The sequence below is a fragment of the Pristiophorus japonicus genome, chromosome 17, assembly GCF_044704955.1.
Source record: "Pristiophorus japonicus isolate sPriJap1 chromosome 17, sPriJap1.hap1, whole genome shotgun sequence".
In the NCBI taxonomy this organism is placed as follows: domain Eukaryota; kingdom Metazoa; phylum Chordata; class Chondrichthyes; family Pristiophoridae; genus Pristiophorus; species Pristiophorus japonicus.
Genome location: NC_091993.1, coordinates 124,252,376 through 124,269,376, shown reverse-complemented (window position 1 = coordinate 124,269,376; position 17,001 = coordinate 124,252,376). Strand labels below are relative to the sequence as shown.

The window sequence follows — 17,001 nt, the reverse complement described above, 5'->3', positions numbered from 1 at the left end:
GTATTCATCTGCGCTATCCTGCGATTCCTACTCTGACTAGCACGTGGCACTGGTAGCAATCCCGAGATTACTACTTTTGAGGTCCTACTTTTTAATTTAGCTCCTAGCTCCTTAAATTCGTTTCATAGGACCTCATCCCTTTTTTTACCTATGTCGTTGGTACCAATGTGTACCACGACAACTGGCTGTTCTCCCTCCCTTTTTAGAATGTCCTGCAGCCGCTCCAAGACATCCTTGACCCTTGCACCAGGGAGGCAACATACGATCCTGGAGTCTTGGTTGCAGCCACAGAAACACCTATCTATTCCCCTCACAATTGAATCCCCTATCACTATCGCTCTCCCACTCTTTTTCCTGCCCTCCTGTGCAACAGAGCCAGCCACGGTGCCATGAACTTGGCTGCTGCTGCCCTCCCCTGATGAGTCATCCCCCTCAACAGCACTCAAAGCGGTGTATCTGTTTTGCAGGGGGATGACCACAGGGGACTCCTGCACTACCTTCCTTGCACTACTCTTCCTGCTGGTCTTCCATTCCCTATCTGGCTGTGGACCCTTCTCCTGCGGTAAGACCAACTCGCTACACGTGATACTCACGTCATTCTCAGCATCATGGATGCTCCAGAGTGAATCCACCCTTAGCTCCAATTCCGCAACGCGGTCCGTCAGGAGCTGGAGGCGGATACACTTCCCGCAGATGTAGTCGTCAGGGACACCGGAAGCATCCCTGAGTTCCCACATTCCACATCCTAGGAACGAATGTTTCAAAAATTGTCACCAGTCTGCTCAATTCCAGGCTGGTATAAATTCCTGTCAAAAATGTTTTATTAAAAATTTTCAAATAATGGATGGTGCAAATAATAGCCAGGAAATCTGATGGCAATTAATTGCAGATAACCTGCACCACTAATCGATTGCAAAGTCCGATCCAATGTGTGTGTGCTCTCTGTGACAATAATAAAAACAGATGTTCATTATGATAGGCGTCAGTCCAAGAAATGGCATACAATATGAGCGAGATAGAAAGTGCATACGAGTAGGACCTGGACAGGGAACTTGCTGATCACGGCTCTGAACATTGCTTGATTACATCTTTGCAGCACATCATCATTTTTTCGAAATTTAGCGCAGTGGAATTGGAAAATAAAGCTTTGCCAATGCTATTTAAGCTAGTGGATGTGTGCCAATAAGCTAACCAATCTTTCTATAGCTTTACGTGCCAATGCACACAAATTGACTTAGCCTTGGGTCACGGAGCCAGAATACGTAGGTTTGTTCAAAGCACGTCTGGAATGTGGTCTGGCTGCCCTTTCAAGGGCAAAAGGGACCTCGGTGAGCTGGGCCATACAGGAGTATCCCAGCACCAGGTCAAGGCAATGCTGATTGAGCTGGGCAGTGCCGGAGGCACTATGATTAACCTCAGCATTGCTGAACGACGGAAAGAGGAATATGTGGCACCTTTCCCAGCCCCAACTTGGCCGCAGATTTATTTGCTTCTTCTAGGAGATTGTGATCAGGGAAGGGTGGCGGATGGGGGCAGGGGGGCAGTTTGGGTCGATGTTGTACATAGCAGCAGCATGTTTCGATAGCAGGAATATATGGTCTTTTTCTTTATCACTCAAGAAGCTCAAGACCATCTGGATCGGCTCCCCATCCACCACCTTCAACATTCACTCCCTCCACCACCGGCGCACCATGGCTGCAGTGTGTACCATCTACAAGATGCACTGCAGCAACTCGCCAAGGCTTTTTCGGCAGCACCTCCCAAACTTGCGACCTCTACCACCTAGAAGGACAAGGGCAGCAGGCGCATGGGAACACCACCACCTCCACGTTCCCCTCCCAGTCACACACCATCCCGACTTGGAAATATATCGGCCGTTCCTTCATCGTCACTGTGTCACAATCCTGGAACTCCCTCCCTAACAGCACTGTGGGAGCACCTTCACCACACGGACTGCAGCGGTTCAAGAAGGCGGCTCACAACCACCTTCTCAAGGGGCAATTAGGGATGGGCAATAAATGCCGGCTTTGCCAGCGACGCCCACATCCCAGGAATGAATTTTAAACGGTGTTTGACTGCTATCCAGTGACCTGTGCTGGAAAGTGCACTGGTATGGACATCCAGTGAGGAGGGAATGGGGTGCCATGGTGACGCTTTCTGTGGTTGGGCTCCCATATGAAGAATGGTCACTTGGGCAAGATAACAGAGGACAACAAATTCCTGTGGAATTTTATTTATTTTTAATTAATTGTAAATGCAAGTTCTTTCAAACTTCTGTATTTTGAAGGACCACTTCTAAACTCTAACCGTGTGAAGGCCAAATTAAATAATTAAAATACTTGCAAAGTAGCACTTTATCATATCTCAATGTGACACACAGACACACGCGCGCACACAGAGTTATGCAAACAAATGCAGTGGAAATTTTATTTGTTCACGGGATGTGGGCATCACTGGTATGGCCGGCATTTATTGCCCATCCCTAACTGCCTTTGAGAAGTGTAGTCACTGTTGTAATGTGGGAAACACGACAACCAATTTGCGCACAACAAGCTCCCACAAACAGCAACGTGATAATGATCAGATAATCTGTTTTGTTTGTTATGTTGATTGAGGGATAAATATTGGCCAGGACACCGGGGATAACTTCCCTGCTCTTCTTCGAAACAGTGCCGTGGGATTTTTAGCATCTCAACCAAAAGACGGCACCTCCGACATTGCAGCACTCCCTCAGTACTGGCACCGGAATGTCAGCCTAGATTATGTGCTCAAATCTCTGAGGTGTAACTCAAATCCACAGTTTTCTGACTCAGAGGTGAGAGTGTTGCCCACTGAGCCATGGCTGACACTATAACAAAGCTATATCTGGTTCATGGAGAGTATTTCTTAAATAGATATTACTGCAAGATGTGCTCTACTTCATTGAGGAGGCAAAAATGTGCATGATGTGATTAGTCCACTGGGGTTGCCAAACAAGTGACAGTGCATTGGTCGCTTGTTATTCGCCCCACCCGATATTCAGTTGATTTCAATAGAACTGTCTATCAGGCGAGTAGGATGTGGAACTCACTACCACAGGAAGTGGTTGAGGCAAAGAGTTTAGATGCTTTCAAAAGAAAACCACACGAGTACCTAAGAGAAAAGGGGAGCGGAAGATATGCGAAAAGCCTGAGATGAGGAAGCTCTGTGTACATCAACACCGGCACAGATTGCAGTGTCAGCTTTGTTGGGCCAAATAGCTTGATTCTGTGCTGTAAATTCCCTGTAATTCTATGTAATAAACATTAATATAGAATTGTAGAATGATGCAGCACGGGAGGAGGCCATTCAGCCCATCGTGCCTGTGCCGGCTCTTTGAAAGATCCAATTATTCCCACTCCCCCCTACTCTCACTAAGTATTTATCCAATTCCCTTGTTTGAAAGTCACTTTTGAATCTGTCATGTATGTAACCACAATGTAACGTATTACTGTATACACTCAACCTAGATGCACACCTTGACTACAAGGGGTGAACTTGTGGGAGACATTCCTTACCTGATCACACAGGTATAAAAAGGGGAGGTCCCACGCAGGGTCATCATCTTTGGAGTTCTGTGAATAAAGAGTTAAGATCACAAAGTGACCTTGTCCCCAGAATGTGCCTCGTGTGGTTTCATACTGTAGAGTAAGGACTTTACATTGGCGACAAGAAATGGGAATTCACGACCAACGAGAATGGCCACTGGTAGCACAGAGGAATGGTACTGTGTTGGGGAAGACTGGGACGATTTCGTCGAGAGGCTTCAGCAAAGCTTCATTACGAAAGAATGTCTGGGGGATGCAGCAGCCGACAAGCGAAGGGCTCATCTTTTGACCAGCTACGGACCAAAGACTTACGCGCTCATGAAGGACTTACTAGCACCCGAAAGGCCGGTGGACAAAACCTTTGAAGAACTTACCAAATTGATCGGGGAGCACCTCAAACTGGTGAGTAGCATACATATGGCCCGACACGGATTCTATACCCACCGACGTCGTGAAGGACAGAGCATACCGGACTTCATAGCGGACCTCCGGCGTTTGGCCAGCCTCTAAGTTCACAGACACCTGCAGGGGGGGGGGATGCTAAGGGACTTCTTTATCGAGGGCATCGGTCACGCGGGAAATTTCCGTGAATTAATTGAGACCAAGGATTTGACCTTGGAAGTGGCGGTGTTGTTGGCTCAAACTTTCATCGCGGGGGACGAAGAGACGAAAATAATATACGTGCGCAATTCTGCCTCTAACGCGGCGATGGATCAGGGAGTCAACATCACCAATGTGACACAGAGCCCCGCAGGCAGGCAGGGGCAGTCCGACATTCCCCAGGCAGCAATAGACCCCAGAGTAGGACTTCAACAGAGGCTGAACGGACATTCACGCCATCACAAGGGACAATGCGGCCCGGGATTATGGCCATTGGCACCCACCAAAAGGGTACTTAAGAGCAGTCAAAGGGACAGTCAGCGCTGAATGTCTGGCCATAGTCCCTTTGTTCTCAACAAAGGAAACTTTAACTCATGCTGGAGGTGTGGGGGAAAAGCACTCAGCTAGATCTTGCAGATTTCAACAGTTTGTCTGCAGGAACTGCAATCTCAGTGGCCACTTAGCTCGAATGTGCAGGAAGTCTACAACCAGACGAATATATGAGGCGGATGGTCCAGAAGAGGGTTCTTTGAGGCAGGATGACTTTTGGGGCAAATCGATGGACGCCGAGGTTCAGCAGGTCTCTGTGGCAAATATTCACAGTTCATACACCAAAACGCCACCAATGATGATGAGGGTTTTATTAAACGGTATCCCAGTATGCATGGAGCTGGACACTGGGGCCAGCCAGTCACTCATGGGCGTTCAGCAATTTGAAAAGCCACTTAAAGCCAGTAGACCCAAATTAGCACGTATTGAGACACAATTACGGACTTACACTAAAGAAATCATTCCGGTGCTAGGCAGTGCAATGTTGGCCATCACACAATGGGTTAGTGAATCGGCTGCCACTCTGGATTGTCCCGGACAATGGTCCCGCACTGTTGGTTAGCTGAGATGAACTGGAAATGGGGGGTTGTTCACACAATGTTATCTGTGGAGTGAAGTTCGTGCTCACAAGTTCTACAACAATTCAACTCACTATTCGAACCTGGCGTCGGGACTTTCAAAGGCATTAAAGTAAGGATACATATCACCCCAGACGTCAGGCCAGTGCACCACAAAGCCAGAGCGGTGCCGTATGTGATGCGGGAAAAGATCGAGAGCGAATTGGATTGGCTGTTGAGAGAAGGCATCATCTCGCCTGTTGAATTCAGCGACTGGGCGAGCCCCATCGTTCCCGTCCTAAAAGCGGATGGCTCTGTCAGGATCTGTGGCGACTACAAGGCCACCATCAATCGGGTGTCCCTACAAGATCAATACCCGCTCCCGAGAGCAGAGGACCTCTTCGCCATGCTGGCAGGTGGCAAGCTGTTCACCAAATTCGACCTCACTTCAGCCTATATGACCCAGGAACTGGCCGACGAATCTAAACTACTGACCACCATCACCACGCACAAGGGATTGTTTGCGTATAACAGGTGCCTGTTTGGCATTCGATCAGCGGGCGCGATTTTTCAACGAAACATGGAAAGCCTGCTTAAATCATTTCCTGGAACGATCGTATTCCGGACGACATCCTCATCACGGGTCGAGACACCGAGGAACACCTCCACAACCTGGAGGAGATGCTACGCCGACTGGACCGGGTAGGCCTGCGACTCAAAAAGTCTAAATGTGTGTTTTTAGCTCCTGAGGTTGAGTTTCTGGACAGGAGGGTTGCTGCAGATGGGATTCGGCCCACCGAATCCAAAACAGAGGCGACTCGACGAGCACCCAGGCCCTGCAACACATCGGAGTTGCGTTCATTCCTGGGACTGTTGAACTATTTCGGGAACTTTCTGCCGAACTTGAGCATGTTGTTGGAGCCGCTACACGCGCTCCTGCGTAAGGGTTGTGAATGGTTTTAGGGGGACTGTCAGGAACGGGCTGTTGATCGGGCGTGAAACCTACTGTGTTCAAACAAGTTGTTGACCCTGTACGACCCCTGTAAAAAATTGGTTTTGACATGTGATGTACCGTCCTATGGGGTTAGGTGCGTGTTGCAACAGGGCAATGCTGAGGGTCAACTACAACCTGTGGCTTATACCTCCAGGTCGCTCTTTTAAGCAGAACGGGGATATGGGATGGTCAAGAAGTGCTTGCATGTGTCTATGGTGTAAAAAAAATGCATCAGTACCTATTTGGTAGGAAGTTTGAATTAGAGACGGACCACAAGCCATTAACATCCCTGTTGTCAGACAGCAAGGCTGTCAATGCCAACGCATCAGCTCACATACAGCGATGGGCTCTCATGCTGGCTGCGTATGACTACTCCATCCGGCACCGGCCTGGCACTGAAAATTGCCGGGCCGGTGCCACTGAGGGGGCAGCGGAGCAAAGCGCCAAGATGGCCATGGCTGTCGATGCCTTTGACAGCGTGGCTCCCCCATCACAGCCCGCCAGATGAAATCTGGACTAACAGGGATCCCCTCCTATCCCTGATTAAGAATTGTGTCCTGACTGGGGATTGGGCGCCCGCAAACAGAGCATGCCCTGAGGAGGTCAGGCCGTTCCAAAGACGGATGGATGAGCTCTCCATCCAAGCCGACTGCCTACTATGGGGCAGCCAGGTAGTTATGCCCCAGAAGGGCAGGGAGCCTTCATCAAGGAACTCCATAGCGAGCACCCAGGCATTGTGCTGATGAAGGCCATTGCCCAGTCACACGTTTGGTGGCCTGGAATTGATTCAGACCTGGAACACTGTGTTCGCAGGTGCACGACGTGTGCCCAGCTGGGCAATGCCCCCAGGGAGGCCTCGCTGAGCCCGTGGCCCTAGCCCACCAGGCCATGGTCACGCATTCATGTTGACTACGCGGGCCTGTTTATGGGTAAGATGTTCCTTATCGTGGTAGATGCGTATTCGAAATGGATCGAGTGCATCATTCTGAATTCATGCGCGTCATCCACCACCGTGGAAAGCCTACGTGCGATCTTTGCAACCCATGGCTTGCCGGACATCCTGGTTAGTGATAATGGCCCATGTTTCACAAGCTACGAATTCCGAGAGTTTATGCCGGGCAATGGCATCAACCACGTCAGGACTGCGCCATTCAAGCCGGCCTCCAATGGCCAGGTGGAATGTGCGGTCCAAATCATTAAGCAAGGTATGCTCAGGATTCAGGGACCCTCCCTACAATGCCGCCTATTGCGCCTCCTGCTGGCCTATAGGTCCCGACCGCACTCGCTCACGGGAGTCCCGCCCGCAGAGCTACAAATGAAACGGACACTCAAAACCCGGTTGTCCCTCATTCACCCAGTCCTGATCGACATAGTTGAGGGCAAGCGCAAGTCACAAAACGAGTACCATGACCGTAATTCGAGAGGGAGATGTATAGAAATAAATGATCCTGTATTCGTCCTCAATCACGCCATGGGGCCCAAATGGCTTGCGGGTACTGTAATTGACAAAGAGGGGAATAGGGTCATCGTGGCAAAACTCAACAATGGTCAGATATGCCGTAAGCATCTGGACCAAGTAATAAAAAGGTTCAGCATCGACACGGAGGAACCTGAAGAAGACCATGAGATGGAGCTCACAACACTGCCAGTGAATGAGCAACAAGAGCAATCAGAATAATGCACAGTCCCTGCGGTCAGCCCTGACAGGCCGGAATCACCACAGGTGACAGACACTCACATCAGTGTCCAACAACCAGAGCCCCAACTGTGGCGCTCCACGAGGGAGCGTAGACCACCTGAAAGACTAAACCTATGATCCCAATAAGACTTTGTGGGGGGAGGTGATGTCATGTATGTAACCACAATGTAACACCACTGTATTACTGTATACACTCAACCTAGATGCACACCTTGACCACAAGGGGTGAACTTGTGGGAGACATTCCTTACCTGATTACACAGGTATAAAAAGGGAGGTCCCATGCAGGGTCATCGTCTTTGGAGTCCTGTGAATAAAGAGTTAAGGTCACAGAGTGACCTTGTCCCCAGAATGGGCCTCGTGTGGTTTCATACTGTGGAGTAAGGACTTTACAGAATCTGCTTCCACCGCCCTTTCAGGCAGTGCGTTCCAGATCACAACAACTCGCTGCGTTAAATAAAAAATCCTTTAACATAGCAACAGGTGCCAACAAGCTATACAGAGGCAAAGATGGAGACAGTTTGGTGGTTGGAGAAGTTTGAGGAGGACCAGAGGTATGGGTTTTGTAATGTATTTGCTTCATGTGTTCTTTGCTTAAGAATTCATAGCAACACATTGCTATTAACAACTAGTTGGTTTATTAACAAAGGTTTAACAATCACACTACACATTACCAGTTCATCCACTAGGCTCACAACTGCATACCTCATTGTGGATGACCGAGACCCAACTGGCTGGGGTTTTATTGAGTCTTGTGACCATCACATGACTGGCTAAGCCACTCACAATGCAACAGCTCTACAACTATTTTTGTGAACCAAGTTCCCCCTTATTAAAGGGACACTAAAACCGACAAATTAAACTTTAAACGGTCAAAGTAAAATTTCGTTGCCGGGGGTGATGATGCACTCCAGTCCTTCCAGCGCCCACCTCTCGCGGAAGGCAATGAGCGTATCGGTGGACACCGCGTGCTCCATCTCCTGGACATCCTGGCTCGAATGTAACCACGGAAGAGCGGCAGGCAGCGATGGCTCTACAAACCTGTGAGCATACTCACGGGTGCATACATTACAGGTTTGGAGGAGGCTTTTCAAGGAGGGCAGAGCAATAACAAGATGGAGGGTTCAGAGAGGACATTGCGGAGTGTGGCAATAAGATGGCTCAAGCCTGGGACATGAAGTGGTGGAGTGGACGGAGGGGGAGGGGGCTATAGGAAGGTAGCGTTGGAAGAGCGATAAGCAGGCACTGAGCTAAAGGTCAGGGGGAGGGTGCGGGGATAGAGTGGGGTGAGTCTAGCTTTCAATATCAATGCCCTAAGAGGTTTCAAGGTTCCTTGAAGATGAGATGGTTCAGTAGGGGTACATTTTCATTTCCGAGGCAGACTTTAGCTCACTGTGATAATATACTCATTCCACAGGTACAGCCCCCCACCAACTGCTGTCACTAAGTTTAATCGGCAGAAAATCATGGAGCTCACGCCCAAATTTCCAATATGTATTCCTATGCACAGAGCTCTGCTTCCGGAGAAGCAATTATGTAAAGTTACCACGGAACAATAACTTATATTTTTTAATTATCCCAATATGCAAAAGCAAGTCGATCCAATTAGCATAATTCATTAATGGCACTGTTAGATTAAGACCGGTCCCTGCTGAGAGTGATGAAGAACTATGTTGCTGCTGATTATGCTGCCGCCCCTGCACCATGCTGTGATCAGGCAACTAGACAGCAAGACTTGCATTTATATAGCGCCTTTCACGACCACTGGAAGTCTCTTTACAGCCAATGAAGTAATTTTTGGAGTGTAGTCACTGTTGTTAAAAACGAAAGACTTGCATTGATATAGCACCTTTCATGACCACCAGACGTCTCAAAGCGCTTTACAGCCAATGAAGTACTTTGGGAGTGTAGTCTCTGTTGAAATGTGGGAAACACGGCAGCCAATTTGCGCACAGCAAGCTCCCACAAACAGCAATGTGATAATGACCAGATAATCTGTTTTTTTAGTGATGTTGACTGAGGGATAAATATTGACCAGGACACTGGGGATAACTTCCCTGCAAAATAGTGCCATTGGATCTTTTACGTTCACCTGAGGGAGCAGATGGGGCCTCGATTTAACAGCTCATCCAAAAGACCTCACCTCCGACAGTGCAGCACTCCCTCGGGAATGTCAGCCTAGATTTATGTGCTCAAGTCTCTGAAGTGGGACTTGAACCCACAACCTTCTGAACTCAGAGGCGAGTGTGCTGCCCACTGAGCCACAGCTGACACTTGTAATGTAGTAATGTAATATAGTCAGGTGCACACATGTCTGTACGCTGCCTGCACGCCTACAGGCATGAGAGATGTTGCAAACGTGCATACAGACATGCATATCTGAGTGCATGCCTGAACGATTGTCTGCACATGTGCCTGCACGCATGTCTTCATGCATCACGCATGGTTGTATCCATGTCTGCATGCATCATGCATGTCTGCACACAGCTGCAGAGCTCTGCTTATCAGTGCACTGCTAAGTTTACTCTGTAATTGCTAGTGAAAAGGTCTTGGTCTTGTCAACAGTGACTTCCAAAAAAAGTTTAAAGGTGAAGCTTTCTTCCCACCAGTGTTAACCAGTGCATTCCTGTTGTACAAGTGCAGTGCTGCAGCACAGTAAGACTATCTCCTCAAAGTGATCTCACCCCTGCTTCCTAATATTGTGATGTGCCACTATTTCAATGATTTCAGTCTCTAGCTTTGCTAGACACTCTTTCTTTGTATTGATGCAACGAGATAATTGTGTCAATAATAACGATGGTATTTTTAGACCACCTGAAATTATCCCAAATATCATGATGATGAAACCCTCCAAAATTTGCAAAGATTAGTTTTCCTAAAAGCCAAGGTTTCCCAAACAAGATGTTGTGTGAAAGTCAAAACATGTAACACAAAAATCGGCCTAGATTTTCCTCTGTGGTTGATTTAATGCTGGAACAGCTCTCAAATTGCAGAGCCACTGGTCATGTAACGTCTCACGCAATCAGCCCACTTCTCTTTCAGTAGGCTTGCTGGGGTTATGGGGAGCGGGCAGGGAAGTGGACCTGAGTCCAGGATCGGATCAGTCTTGATCGTATTAGATGGCGGAGCAGGCTCGAGGGGCAATATAGCCTACTCCTGCTCCTATTTCGGATGTTCTTTATGTTCTTAGAGATGCACTGAATGGGAGGCTAGACAAGCATATGAGGGAGAAGAGAAGAGAGGGTTATGCTGATAAGAGTTAGATGAGGAAAGACGGGAGGAGACTCAAGTGGAGCATAAATGCTGGCATGGTCGGGTTGGGCCGAATGACCTGTTTCTGTGCTGTATATCCGATGTAATCCGATATAACCAGGAAGATCATCAGGTTTGCTTCCAGTGAGACAAAAACAGAAAATGCTGTAAACATTTAGCAATCTCAGTAGCATCCGTGGTGAGAGAAACACTTAATGTTTCAGGTCTGAGACCCTTCGTCCGTGAGATTTTCTTTTGGCACGGATGGGGTTGGTGCAGAATGACTTGGTTGAAGGTGGGGTGGGGGAATGGTTGGTCTTCCCGAGGGAATAGCGGAATGCTCTCCCAATGGGAGCCTCGGTAGCTGTGGAAGAACAGGTCATCGGCCCACTGTTGGCACCATGGTGGCTATGCGCTAAATGCTCCCTTGGCACTGGTCAGTGCCCCATCTGTTTCCGACAGTTGGCACAACTCAGTTATAACCAAAGGGCCAATGTGCCCTCGAATTCCTTCTTCTTGCGTAGGCCCCTTTAAATTTGCTGCAGCCGCGCATGCGCGAAAGCTCCTTCAGCGGCAGCGGTGCGAGAGCGTACGGCGCGGGACCGCGCGACTGACCACTGGCTGGCCTTAGGGGGAACATTGCAGAGGGCACAGATTTAAGCGGGTTGGTAAAAGTACCAGAGGCAGACGAGGAAAAACTTTTAAAAAATTTTAAACGCAACCAGAGATTACGATTTGGAACGCACTGCCTGATAGGGCGACCGATAGAGTCAATTGTAGCCTTTCAAAAGGGGAATTGGATAAATGCTTGAAGGAGAAAGAAATTGCAGGGTTACGGGGATAAAGCAGGGGGAAGTGGGACTAACTCTTCAAAAGTGCTGGCGCGGACTCGATGGGCCGAATGGCCTCCTTCTGTGCTGTACTGTTGAATGATTCTGTGAGGGAAGCATGTCCTTCTCAAGCATTGCCAAGGGTCCCACTTGGCTTCAGAGACAAGACGACATGGGTACCAGTGGGCAGAGGCTGGGGGCTCCCTATGGAGCCCTCTTCAGTCTGGCATCTTTGTGATGGTTTCGTCTGTTCTTCCTTCTCATAGCAGAGGGAAAGTGGGAGGCCTAAGGAAGATTGTAGGCTGAGCTTATCGAGGAGTTTAAAATGATGAACGGATTCAATCGGGTAAAAAGAAAGACTTGCATTCATGTAGCGCCTTTCACGACCATCGGATGTCTCAAAGCGCTTTACAATCAATGAGGTACACTTTTGAAGTTTAGTCACTGCTGTAATGTAGGACGCGCGCAGCCAATTTGCGCACAGCAAGCTCCCACAGACAGCAATGTGATAACGACCAGATAATCTGTTTTAGTGATGTTGATTGAGGGATAAATATTGGCCAGGACACCTTGCTCTTCTTCAAAATAGTTTCATTCAGATCTTTTACGTCCACCTAAGAGAGCAGACGGGGCCTCGGTTTAACGTCTCATCCAAAAGACGGCACCTCCGACAGTGCGACGCTCCCTCAGCACTGCACTGGGAGTGTCAGCCTAGATTTATGTGCTTAAATCTCTGGAGTCGGACTTGAACCCACAACCTTCTGATTCAGAGGCAAGTGCCACAGCTCCAGTGGGGGAATCTAGAACAAAGGGACATATTCTGAAAATTAGAGCTGGGTCTTTCAGGACTTTTTCCACAGAGGGTGGTAGCAATTTGGAATTCTGTCCGCCAAAAGGCTGTGGATTCCGGGGGCTAATTGAAACTTAAGACTGAGATCGATAGATTTTTATTGGGTGCGACCTATATCTGAAGCATGGAGCGGTACAGAACTTTCCAACTCGCCAAAGCTTCTTCGGCAGCACCTCCCAAACCCGCGACCTCTACCACCTAGAAGGACAAGGGCAGCAGGCGCATGGGAACACCACCACCTCCACGTTCCCCTCCCAGTCACACACCATCCTGACTTGGAAATATATCGGCCGTTCCTTCATCGTCGCTGGGTCACAATCCTGGAACTCCCTCCCTAACAGCTCTGTGGGAGCACCTTCACCACACGGACTGCAGCGGTTCAAGAAGGCGGCTCACCACCACCTTCTCAAGGGGCAATTAGGGATGGGCAATAAATGCTGGCTTTGCCAGCGATGTCCATGTTGTAGGCATTAGGCACCTGCTGAATCTATCAAAACACTAGGCATTAGGCACCTGCTGAATATATCTAAACTCATATAAGTTTAAAACGGCCACATATAAAATGGCTGCCCAAGCATGATGGGAATTTCGTTAGTCAAGTAATGAACTGGGACTGACCGAGTAATGACCAAGCAATGACCCTGTGAGGCCCACTATCAGGAATGCCTTGGATACAATGAACCAGTGATTTCACACAGCCGAAGTCCAAGGAAGAGAGATAAGGGGAGAATCTGCCTCACATAACGAGGTCATTAATCAGCCCGAGCTGACAAAACCCGAACATGCAGTTCTTGAGGTATCAGGGAAATTCTATTGGGTTAAAGAAACCTATATGTAATCTATAATCGTTATGATTGGATTGTGTCCAGCCGAAGTGGGCTGAGTAACTGTAAAGAACTATTGTAAAACATATAAATATCGATGAGTTTCTTTGTTCTGCGGAGAGAAGCCTGGATCCAGTTCTGAGACTTCCTCCCCGCTGAGCGTTAATAAAGGCCGCACTGGCATTGGAACCGACTCTTGAGTGTTGAGTGATTCTTCTGATAAACACTAACACTAACAGTGGCGTCACGAACAGGATTTCGGGGTCGCTGGATGCCCTTGGAAAAACCCGGGTGAGTATAAAAAACGATTTTTAATTATAAAGGGTGCGGAAGGTGGATGCTGGTTGATCGACACGAGGGGACGGTCCAATATCTCAAACACCTAGCCTGAGCCTGAATTAAGAGGACTTTAGTCCCACGTGATGGCCAGGAATTAAGTAGGTGCCGGGAACACACTTGGACCGTGGGATCGTGATACTGAAAGATATCTTCCGGACCCAGTAGTGTAATTTGAGATATACCCCGGGGTAGAACCAAGCGGTGTACAGCGGCTAACGGAATCCAAACCTGTGAACAGGGTCGGACCAACGGGCAGAGCGGTGGTAGGTAGTCGTTAAGGATACGTAGAGCGCTGCGGGAATTGCTTAAACGCGTTTTAAGAATTGAATAAGTTTGTGTAACAGCAGACTTGTGACCTGACAGCAGCCCAGAGACGGTCTACTACAAGTTGTGCGAGGTAAAAGGCAAACCTCTGAGAGTAGATTCCTAACGGTACTAGTCCTACCCAGGAATGGCCATGAAAGCAAGTAACCTCGAGTGGGGATCAGAAGGGTCCATTACCCGCCATTTGGCGGAAAAGCAAAAGAAACTAATCGAGAAAATGATTAGAGCAGGGTGGGATACTCAGGACCTGCCAGCAGCCCAACGGGAATGGTGGGAGAAGGAACGGAAAGTCAAAAAGAAAAAAAAGGCTGTGGTCTTGATACTGCGAGCCCATGGAAATTAACAAAGGAAGTTAATCAATAAAATAAACTGACGGTGATTGTCTTAAGTGAAGTATGGAAGAGGAATAGAGCCGGCCCAAACAATTAATAGGAAAGAAGAGAGACTTTTGTGAACGTCTGTTTTTAATGAGAAGTGCCTGTGTGATTTTTGACTGTGGAATGAATTTTTTATGTTTTCATGTTCCGAAAGCCTGGTTGGAAGAGGAATGCAAGTGTCTGTTTATTTTAGAAACAGAGTGAAAGTCTTTTTTAACCCTTTGTAGTGTTGTCCTGTATGTGGGAAGTTTTAAGACATTTAGGTTAGAAACGCAGGTGTGGATTTATTCGGATGATAAGTTACGGAGCTAGGAAATGTACAAAGGATAGGTTTGTTGAGCAAAAGATTTATTTGACACGCTCACTTACTTGCCGAAAGAAAACATGCAATGATTGATTACATAAAGATTGAAATTACAAAGTTTGAATTGGGATTTTGAGATATTCAGAGAAGGCACAGAAAATACTGAGGTGGATTAAAAAAAAAACATTATTAAATTAAATCTGATCAGGTCAAACTTCTGGGCGAGTGGCGAGCTATCTGCGAAGATGTAAAAGGGACTTTTGGAAAATGTTAAAAACAGCAAGCTTTTGTAATGACTTTGAAACTGGAGCATTTTGAGATAACGAAAAGCAGCCCTCAAACCCTCAAAGCTGCACTCCATTCCAGTTATGGAGAAAAAGAAAAAGATAAAGACGCCACTTTGAAAGTAAACAAATGATTTTAAATTAACAACTTTATGGAGTTACGAACCCTCCGTGTAAAATACAAAACCTAATTTGAAGAAAGAAAAAAAAAAGATGTAACGGACTAAATAAGTGCTGAAAAAAAATGTGTTTGTGATGGAAAAAGACTTACTAAATACTAGTTGATGTTTGATGTGAAAAAGATATTGGTTTAATTAGAAAAAGAAAAAAAATTTGGAAGAGGTAAAAAAACACTCAACATTGATAATGATTTTAAATTATGAGAAAGTTTCAATGCAGTTTGAAAAGATTTCCAAAATGGACAGTGTTTATCAAGAAAAGTCCCGAACAGTCTAAACAAGCAGGAGGGTTGTGAAGATAACGAGGAGAAAGAGAGAAATTTAAAAAAAAATTTAATTTCAGTAAACAATATTGCTATTAAAAATGTGTGGTCTCGTTTTATATCAATTTAAAAAAAAAAGATTTCTTTGGCAAGTACTTGAATTAGAAGTTAAGAAAACATTGGAGTTTTAATGGATTCCTAATTTCTAAGCAAGTTTGAAGGCACAAAGACTTTTTTTTCAGATGATTACGTGAAGTCACGTAATGACATCAGGTCTTCTTATAAACCTGGAAAGGAGTTAACCCTTTCCATTGACAGCCGTTTGATACTGAACATTATTAGTTTGGATTTCTTAATAGAAAAAAAAAGACCCACCTAACAGAGGAAACAAAAATAAAAACAGAACTAGCTTATGTAATAATACTTGCCTGATACAATAAAGAAATAGATACTCAATAAAACAAATTGAAGAGTTAAAAGCTAAGATAAATAGGCTGGAAGAGATAACGGGACTAGACGGATAGTGCAGTGCGCAGCCATAGCACCATCACCAATGGCAATAGAGCCAATGTACCCCACGGTGGGTAGGTGTAGTCCACAAACCCAACCTAACGGTAAAGCAGACAACGATGTTCGGAGGAATAGCTTTGGCCTTGGTCATAATAGGAGTTTGGGTAATATTTAAGTGGGTAAAGACACGGGCGCACGCCCCACAGATTCAACTCGAAATAGTTCGATTATAACCTTGTGCTTCTGATTTCGCAGGGTGACAGGGATACTCGTAGAGCAAAACCTAACCCCTGGTGATGACCAGGCCGTCTGTTTAAAATTACAGATAATACCTACCAGAATGGGAATACGAACGGCACTCCTCGTAATATGGATAGCCCTGCGATAGGCACGTACCCTGGACGACACCGACGGATTGCAGCGCACTCAGGAAATAAACAACTACATGAACTATGGAGTCTTGTTTAATTTAACAGATGGAATGTGCATCCCAGCAGCCAAGGACTGGAGCAAGGACAGGACTTATTTTAATGCATGGTTACAAGTGAATCCTAATAAGAATCCTAATAAGAATAAGAGTATGTGTACAGTGCTCCACGGGTATAAGGAGCAGCTGCATTAAACGGAGGGATGTCAAAGAGCCCGATGAATGTACTTTCGGCATAATTTGCGCGCCTCCGGGACAGTCACAGCAATCAGTCATCCGCAAAAATGGAGTGGGGCTGTGTGGGTACTACGAGGAGGTGGGGGCGGCTGCAATATCATTGTATGTATGCTTCTCACCCCCTCCGACACCGCGCCCCATAAGAACCACTACATTGCCCGAGGAACTGCCTTGTCCCATAACTACTAACGGACCAGAAAATGTGATTGTAATGTACAACGAAGGGGAATTATTGTATGATAATGTTAAACATGA

The 17,001-nt window shown here is 47.0% G+C and overlaps 1 protein-coding gene across 2 annotated transcripts in view; it reads right to left on the bottom strand.

Annotated features, from left to right (window-relative positions):
• The window catches only part of kcnd3 (potassium voltage-gated channel, Shal-related subfamily, member 3), a 407,742-nt gene that overhangs the window by 370,649 nt on the left and 20,092 nt on the right, over positions 1-17,001 (bottom strand). The window lies entirely within an intron of this gene.